This window comes from Octodon degus, unplaced genomic scaffold, assembly GCF_000260255.1.
Source record: "Octodon degus isolate 3935 unplaced genomic scaffold, OctDeg1.0 scaffold00051, whole genome shotgun sequence".
Taxonomy (NCBI): Eukaryota; Metazoa; Chordata; class Mammalia; order Rodentia; family Octodontidae; genus Octodon; species Octodon degus.
Genome location: NW_004524627.1, coordinates 12,071,265 through 12,081,016, shown reverse-complemented (window position 1 = coordinate 12,081,016; position 9,752 = coordinate 12,071,265). Strand labels below are relative to the sequence as shown.

General features: G+C 30.0%; 1 long non-coding RNA gene across 1 annotated transcript in view; it reads left to right on the top strand.

Annotated features, from left to right (window-relative positions):
- Window positions 1-3,224: 3,224 nt before the first annotated feature.
- Window positions 3,225-9,752, top strand: part of LOC111817199 — a 57,016-nt gene continuing 50,488 nt past the window's right edge. The window contains exons 1-2 of the long non-coding RNA XR_002821453.1: window positions 3,225-3,336; window positions 3,529-3,621. This is a non-coding gene — a long non-coding RNA (uncharacterized LOC111817199). The remainder of the gene's footprint in view (window positions 3,337-3,528; window positions 3,622-9,752) is intronic.

The following is a 9,752-nucleotide window of genomic DNA, read 5'->3' as shown; positions in this document are numbered from 1 at the left end:
GTTGGTTTTCAATTGATTTTTCTAATTGAAACAGGCATCAATATATTTGTTTATTAGCAAGCTTGTCATCATTTTAATTGTATCTTGATAGTAGAAGGGTGAGATTTTCAGAAAAAAGACAAGGAACAGCTAAGAATTGTTGCTGCTTTTCAAAAGAATTTTTAAAATTTCACAGAAATGTGTTTTTAGTGAATAGTAATCGAAATTTTTGAAAGTTTGTATTTTAGATTAAGTCAAATACATAATTACAAAATACTTAAAAACATCTAAGACTTACAAACTATAGAGCTGTAAATTTTTACTCAGCTATACCAGTAGCTGAGTATAAATCATGCTATTTTTATTGCCTTCATAACAATAATAGTGCTTGTTGAGTCCATATTCATTACTTTTCTCAAAGCTCTGTTTTGGATCATTTCTTGAAATTTTTGTAAGATGTTAATTATCCTCTATGAAATTTAACTTAATGAAATTGTAGGATGTGTCATTTCTTTTTTAAATTCCTGTATACCTAGAGTACTAGGAATATTGGGGCTTGCTTTTTACTGTCGGTTTTTGTATTTTAATTTTCATTCAGATTGACTAGGAGGGTGCTTAGTGATAGGAGAAAACTTTAGATTCCCCTGACTTCTTAAGTATACCCGTATACTTTTTTACTGCTTTGGTGTATGGAATTTTTGTTTTGTTTCCTTGTTATGAGGGTGATGTTGAAGGTTATTTTGTTTAATAAGCCGTACTTTGAAAGAAGTGATTTTTTTTTTAAATCTTCTAAACACACTTATCACCTAAATAAAATCCACAGCATTCAAAATATTTTCCCTATTATGTAATGCTAGATAAAGGAAGATACTGGTGGTGTACTTGTGAACATGGTGAACATATAGGTTTTAGTCCAAAAGATGTATATATTTTTGATATTTACATACAGTTATCTGTTTCTTTATAGAAATTGATACAATAGTTCTAACTTATTTTCTGTTCTATTGTAAGGACTAAGAAAGTCATTATTACGGAAAACAATGGGGAAATGATGCTGCTACAGTAGCTCACTTTTTTTAAAGCTAGACTTACTGTGGGGAGAGGGAACAAGAAAAGGTATCTGTCTTATTTCATTTGGTTATCTTTATAGTTTTTTTAGTCCTAGTAAAAGTATAAGTCTAGACTTTTAAATGCTATTAACTTGTTTTCATTGTATATTTTCTAATCAGATTAATATCAATTCTAATGTTTATCAAAACATCTAAGGATGAAAATTTCAGAATAGCTTTCACATTCTGGATTCCTTGTTTTTGGGTACCACATATTTTGGATTATGAAAAGACATATGTATATTTTTATTTCTATTTATTGGTTTCTAGTAACTATTCAGAATGTCACAAAATACTATAAGAAGTATCAGTCAGTTGATTTGGTTTACAAAATAAAAAATCCCAGGGACCATATTAGCTATTTCTTCTGTGACACATAAGCTTTCACCAATTGAATTTTAAATTTAGCTAACCGTACTCTTAAACTATTACTAATTAAAAATAGTTTGTCTTTTCTTCCTTTTATTTAGTGGTAATCTCACATAGGTTTTGTTTTTTGTTTTTGTTTTTTTAACCCCTTTTAGGAGAAAGATTAGCCTAATTATTACTGGAACACACATTTTAGAATTTTCAGAATATATGTGTAATTTTATTTCTTTTTTCTAATTATTTCTTTTTTCTAATTTTTCTATAACTGTGCTTTATAGCTAGCGTGGCACATAATTAGAACTCTAAAACTATAATTGCTCAAATTTTGTTACCCTAAACCTCATAAGGCCAAAGAAAATCAGTAATAAAGTGCTATATTTCAAATAATTGTTGAAAAAGAGATAAAGCATTCAACTTTCAGAAGTGACAGTGTTAGAACATTAAAGTAGTGATTGTTATGCTAATAACATTATATTTAGAATATCACATTACTGAATATGTTACCTGATTATATGTATAAATGACTGTATATCTATAAATACTGCTTTCTGGTAGAGAAATGACTTTTTTGTTTCATTGTGTTTGTTTGTTTCTTGCCTGTAGTATTAAAGATATTTTAAAATATCTTCCTTTAAGACCCACAAAATAATAGAATTGATACTAAATACTTATTTTGATTTTATTAATACATAACTGGGTTATAAGAAGTCTAGTACACTTTTGCTTAATCCTATTTTATTTTCACTGGAGAATGTCTACACTGAAAAGACTTGTAGTGGTTTCTAAGTATTAGTAATAAGCTAATAGGATTTTACTATTTAAAGGTTTTTTAATGTCACATTTTTATCAAACATTTGGTTAATTTGTCTTATATTCAGACCTCTTTTGTCCTTATTATGTAGCATTTTTTGTTTCCCTACTGTTTAAAAATGTACACTGCCATATTAAAAATTTAACATTTACACTACTGTACTAAGAATTTAACATTTAGGATTTTTTCTGTATTTTCTAACTTAATATACATTTTCAGTCTGCTGAAAATGTAGAAAACTAAATTTTTTAAATGTTATACTATTTGAATTGATACTGAATTGAATCATGTACTTATGAGATATATGATTCTGTGAGTTTTATCATTAAACACTCAAATATTTGACTCAGGAATAAAGGTTTAGTTTGGTTTTTTTTGTAGTAGTATGTTTTCCTAAGCCATTCTTAAATAAAAATGGAAAACTCATTCATAGCACTATGGTATAATTTAAACTGTGGTTAAAAAATAAACCTTGGTAATTTAGTATTATATGGTTGATTGCCACTGAATCATTAAGTTTCAGAGAGGTGAAGCATATGAAAACGACACTTATACTCAAAATCTCACTTTTACTTGGAAACATTAAAACATTCTTTGGCCCAGATGCTTATAAATATTTTAATATTTGATCCATTTATTATAAATAATTATTTGAAAAATAAATTACGAATTTTGATGTTAGAACTATTATGAGTTAAAAATACTTGGAAGTGTTCAGATACTCAGCTTTAAGTAAAACTTCAATCTTGGGAAAAGATTAAATTTGAAAATAATAATTTTTGTTAGCTTTAATTCATTTAATAATTTAAGAGAAAATGTAGTTAAATTTTGTCCCTATCCATTGAGTAATTTTTTAAAACTCTATGGATTTTGACTTTTAGAAGCACAAATTATTTCTGATTTTTTTTTTTTTTTTTTTTTTTTTTGAGTTCCTTCTGCTAGGTCTCTGACAGCTACGTACTTACACACATCCATGCTGCTTTGAAAACAAATGCCCTAAAGAGAAATGAAAGCAGAAACACATTCTGATTTGTTTGAAGAGGCTTCGGATGACAAAGCATATCACAGGTGTTCCTAATTAAGTTATTTCTATTTTTCAATATTATTTTCACTGGTAGGGCTTCTTTGAGTATTGGCAGGATTTGGGAGTATTTTGAAGACTACCTCTATGTTCCGTATTCAGGGGTCAACTGTGGAACTGCAGGATGCAGAAATCTGTTGATTGTCTTCAGTCTATAATACATGACATTTTTATTGCAGGTTTTGACCTTTAAGAGAGAGCCAATTCTGGAAAACAACCAGAGTTCTTTGATTGAATTCTCACGTGCATTGAAACATGATTAGAAGATTAAGGTATACTAATGAATTCAAAAGTATATCACTTTATATTTTTGTAGAACTGGTCTCAATTGGTAATGCTGAAACTTTCAGGTGAACTAAAATTAGTAGTTCAAAAATTAATTTAACAAGTCCTGTGAAGTGGTCAAAAGTGTGAATTGAAGTGTGAGTTTTCTTGCTTATTGAAATTCCAGATTTTTTAATGTAGTTGATGATCATAAATTACATTAGATCAAACTCTAACTTAACACATTTATTCCCAAGTGTATGTTCTGTATAAGTTTTCTTTACAGATGTTATTACAGTGCACTATGTAAAATAATTTAATAGATAGTAGACTTCATTTTGTAAAATGAAAGATTTAAATCAAATGGAATTTGATTTTTGGCTATTTGACGGTAGGGAAGTACATAGAATATAAAATTAGATAAGACTGAGACAATTTGAAGAGGATACATAACATTCCAAGTTTTGTCCTGACCAAAAGTGCAAGTTTGGTTGAAACTGAAAAATCTACTTTCTTAAGTAGAAACTAGCTTTTTACTCATAGATACTGTAATTAAAAATATTCAACTTATTCATAACCAAAGTTGCTAACTGTTTAATAATAAACTTGTAGAGTGCCTAAACAACCAATAACTTTCATTATCTTAACCTCCAGTTGCAGAATCACTTTTCTGGCATTTTTTTTTTATTATTATTATAATTCCAGTTGAAATTTTCAGTATTTAGCTAATATAATTTGTTTTCTAAATGGTGATCTGACATGATGAAAATGAATATGTTTGACAGTGTTACTTAGTTGGTTCTTTCATAGTGAAGTATTAATGGTAATATTTTTAGAAGATATTTCTTAGTTAATTGCCAAAATGTGATAATAGTTTTTCTGTAATCCCAAGCTTTTTTTTTTAAGAAATTTTTAATGTCCTAAAGAGTGAAGTGTAATTATCATGATCATAGAAGTGCTTTTAACTTTAAACAGTTTAATAGTTTATTAAATAAATGATTCAGGAATGTGAATATGTTAGCAGTTGAGGATAAGTAAAATGTTAAAATTTAATAGAAATCTGATATTTTTATACAAGTTCTGGTATTGATGATCCTATGATGATTGTTTAAGATAAATACAGAGTATAGAATATCTTCACCACTTTCATTTTAGAGTGTTGTAAAGAAAGCAGATTACTTTGAGTATGATGGAACTAAACACTCCCAAGGTAATCAGTTTCCAAGGTAGAGAGTATTAAAATGAAAAATGAAAGATACAGTTCTCTGAGTATCTGGATTCAGTATATCACTTTCCAGCTTCTTTCTCATGGCCTTAATAATGAAAGGGGAAAAAAAGTGTGTTTTGAATAAAATATACAATCACAGAATTCTTCCTAATTTATAATTTATGTTTGAGGGTGTCAAAACTTACTGTCTGAAAACAAATACTTAACATATAATTGTCCCCTCTGTAGTTATGAAGTAGCTTGTAAACTTCTGAAAAGTTAATTTAGTAAATAATATTTAAAAGCATAGTTATTAACAGTTTTGTTATATTTATCATTTCTCACATTGTAAGGAACATTAACCTAATTAATAGTATGTGTTACTGTCAGAGAGTTGATAAAGATTTTTACTGTTACGTTTGATTTGGCTTCTTATAATCAACTGTTACATAACATTTTTGTGAAGATTTTGGCTTTTAAATTTGCAAAACTGATTATATCTAATTAACTTTATTTGTCCCTAAAATACAGTCTTTGTTTCTATTTTATTAAAATAGTTGTCTTTAAGATATTCAACCTATCCCTGAATGAACTTAAATTTTTTCATTTATTTGTCTGTGATGTGTAATACTAGATTAAAAGGGTAACATATTTAAGCAGTTTTGTAAAGTATAGCAGTTTTATGATAGCTTAGAATGTCACTGAGATTTTTTTAATAACATAATTAACTTTTAATTAAAAAATTAAATGTTTATTTGAAGCAACATCGTGCATGTTTTTTTTTTCTTAAATAATACTGTTAATCTAGTTCTATTGTTTTTTCTTCAAATAAGACCTAATATGGCTGGGTGTGGTGGCCCCCACCTATAATCCCAGCACACAGGAGGCTGAGACAGGTGATCTTAGTGAGTTCGAGGCCAGCATGATCTACATAAGGGAATTCAAGGGTATCCTGCATTACATAGCAAGACCCTGCCTCAAAAAAGAAAAAAGAGTGAAGAGACCTCATACATCAGAATTTGTGTTTTCTGATCAGTATTTTTCAAAAGGTAACATTTATTGCAAGAGTTTTAAGTTTTTATTAAATATCATTTTGAAGTACAGTTTCTCTTCTTAGCACTACACACCAGACTTGGTATTTCAATAATATATTATTTGAGTTACCTTTACTTTTTTATTTTCATGTTAGAATCACTTGGAAGACAGATATGTAGTATGTTTTAAGTGTGATTTCTGAAATGCATTAATTACTTCTTAATGGATCGTTATTTCTGAATGTCTACATTTTAAAAAATTCCTTAGTAATTTTTCTGGTTTTTACCATTATGTAGCTCTCATACTATATGCAAAGTTATCTTGTGATCTTCAAAAATAATTTTTACTTTTTGTTTTTCACTAAATTGCTAAGAAAAAAAATACTTTTTCAATTTTTATAAAAATAGAAGACTGGGATTTTATTTTATAAAATGTGATGTGAATTTAAAATATTGCCAGAATTTCATTATTTTTAAAAAACTAGCCTCCATGACTAGGTATTACTATTTTAATTTGCCAGTTGTAGTCTATGTATAAGTTAATGTGTTGAAATATGTTCACATTTTTCTGACTTTTTAGTTTACTGAATCAAAAATTGCTTAAGTGCTAAAAGATGGTTTGCATTTAAATTTGAACATGAAGGCATGGTGGTGTGTGTCTGTAATCCCAGCAGTGGAAAGGCAGGAAGATCATCCTGCGTTCCAGGCCAGCCCCAACTACATAGCAAGATCCTCTCTCAAAGAATTGAAAATAATAAATTAAAGGGCCAGGGACATGGCTCAGTAGATAAGTGCTTCCCTAGCAAGTGCAAGGGCCTGAGCTCAATCCCTGGTCCCACCAAAACGTAAATAAATAAATAAATTTAAACATGCCTTTCATTTAAAGTTACAGGTTTTTATGTTGTATTTAAAGGTAGTAATTTGACAGAATCAGTATTTCTGCTTCTCTTATCAGGTGATCCTATATTACTAAGCTTTTAGCGCTGTATTACACATTTAAAGTAGGTAAATTCCATATGAAAGTTTTTTAATAGTTGGAACTTTGGTTAAATCTTTATGGGTTGAACTCTTTATTCTTTGTTAATAGTGTCTAAAGTAAAACATATGGTGGTGATTAGATATGTGGGACCTGGGAGGAAGCCAAAGGCATTTTGTAAGCAAAATACTAATTTCATTGCTTTATTGGAATTTGAGCACTTTTATTTCCTGGAGAATAACTAGGAATGATACCCTCTTTATCCGTTCAAACTTACATAACTGGTTAAAACTCTTCGGAGACTTTTGACAGTTGAACCGTTTAATCTTAGGAACTAATGGTTAATATGTGTCATTAATTTTTTCTTTATGCCTGTGTTGCAACTTTTCTTTCTAACCGAAACACTAACTTGGTCTTTTGTGTTTACCCAGTTTTTAAACAAAAATCAATTTTATCATATAGTGATGTAAGTGGACTTTATTGGTAGGTTTAGCAAAACTTTCCCTCTGTTAATTGTAATATACTTTCCTTGCTACTTAAACAGGGTCAGCAGTAGCAGTTAATGAATAATTACCATACCAACCCTTTTTCCAGTCCCTTACAGTTGGGAGCAGAGGCTGAGAGATCACCACTGCTTATCAGATGTTCTTTAGAATAGCATTCTGAAGTAATGGTGGCCAAAGAAGCCTATACCCCTCCATCTGTACAAGCCAGTTGGAAAAGCCCCAACTTTCATACAGTTTCTTCTTTTTCTTTTTTTTCCCGGAACTGGGTTTCATACAGTTTAGAGGACACTTTTGTGGACAAAAATACTTCCCTCTGTAGCATAAAGAAAACAGTGGGTGCTTAAAGTCCTTAGGCTTTCAATCCCCGGTACCAAAAAAAAAAAAAAATCCTTAGGCTTTACTATATAGTTTTAGTTCGTTAATTTTTATTTGGATAATAAAATAATAAGTAAATGAACCAAATATTCAGTAGTGTTTGAATATTATTTCAAATAACATTCCACCTGTTAGAATGGAAAATTATCTTCTGGAATTCTGTCTGGTGTGGTATATTTCATGCTTTTCACTTTTAAGCTGATAAGAAAAGCTATTACTGTTTAGCTGATGATACTAGTTTGCAGTCATCCTAGGCAACATAGTGTGTTCAAAGTCCATGAGACCCTATCTTAAAAAAATGAAGAAACAAAGCAGGATATATATTTGGAAAAGAAAAGTAAAGTTGACTGGCCATACACATACATTTTGGGCCATGTTCTGAGCCCATGTTCACTTTTTAACCTCATGTAAACAAGGCTGTTGATTGTGCTGTAATTTAAAAAATTATACAACTCTATACTACTCAGTGTTGCATATAACAAGTAGGGCTGGTCACAGCTGAAAACTTATTTTTTTTCTCGTTACACTATTTTCTCTCTTACCATACTATCCTTATTTATTATAAAAATGATGTCACTACAGATTATTCTAAATCTTTTGGAAATAGGACTTTATAATTTCAAATAGTATGCGAGAGGTTTTAAATTTGTACAGTATGAATTTATGCAAACAATCTAAGTATTCACATATTTTTTCTTTATATCTAAATGATCTCTATAGATTATAGTTACAGAAAAATGGATATTACACTTAAAGTTCTCATTTCATTTGTAGAACTGTTGGTGGGAAACTGTCAGTAACATTCTTGCTTTAATGTATGAGCCTAATGTCCCAATTACAATTCTAACATTTGTAGTAGTATACTACCTAGCTCAGTAATGAGAACTGAATTCCTAGCCCAGTAATGAGCTGCATTCTACCCCTTTAATTTTTATTTTTTATTTTTTTTTTATGTTGAGACAATCATTAAGATGCCCAGTATAGACTAATACTTTCAACCCTTCTACCTCTGCCTCCCAGGTGGCTGGAATTACATGCCCAGCTTCAGTAGCATTTTAAAATTTTATTTATTGCTAAGAATATTTTCAAAAATTTATTAGTATATGTGTCTAGTACATAATGTTTAGTTGGGAAAGAAATTGATACATGAAATTATCTTAGTCCCTTTTTTATGTCTTTTACTCCTTTCCCCATCCACCTATGTCTTGATCCCTTTGTTTTACATAGTACATCCCAATTCTTTTTTTCATCCCCTTTCTCTCCTCTCCTCTCCCTCCTTACTCCAACTCTTGACCCCCCCCATCCCTTTGAGAAAGATCTGTCTTCCTGCTTCCTATTATCTTTTATTTTGCTCTTTATTTTTACTTTGGGTTTATTTGTAAAAGACAACCATAGTTGCTTCCTATTTATGTTAATTAAAAATCATTCCTGATCACCACCATTCTTAATGTTTTCTGTGACCAAACATAGTAAATTATAAAGTAGAATATTATCTTTCTGATATTACTACCTAAAAAGCCTTTGCGATAGTATGACTTTATACTTAACATTAATAGTTAACATTAAGTACTGTTACCTCCTGTGAAAACACTTTTTCTACCATTAATTACCACTTAATGTCTGGACCACCTGTATCAAAATGACCTAAAATAAAATATGTTTCCAGATTTGCTATATCAGAACCTCTGGTAGTGGAGCTTTGGAATTTGTGCCTTTTACAGCCTTTGCAAGATTTTTTTTTCCCCCCCAGGAGAATGCTATATGAAAAGCATATAAAATGAAGTGGAGGCTGGGGAGATAGCTAGGTGGTCAAAGTGCCTACCTGGCAAACGCAAGGACCCATGTTCAGTTCCTGGTACCCCATGCTGTGCTGCCCCTGAAACCCTGGACATGGTGGTGCACACCTGTATTCCTAGCACTGGGGAGGCTGAGATACCAGGATCACTGCGAGTGTGAACTGTAAACTGTATAGTGAGATGTTATATCAAATTAAAAATAAATTAAAAAAATTAAATGGTGGAGTCCTATCCCACCCCAATAA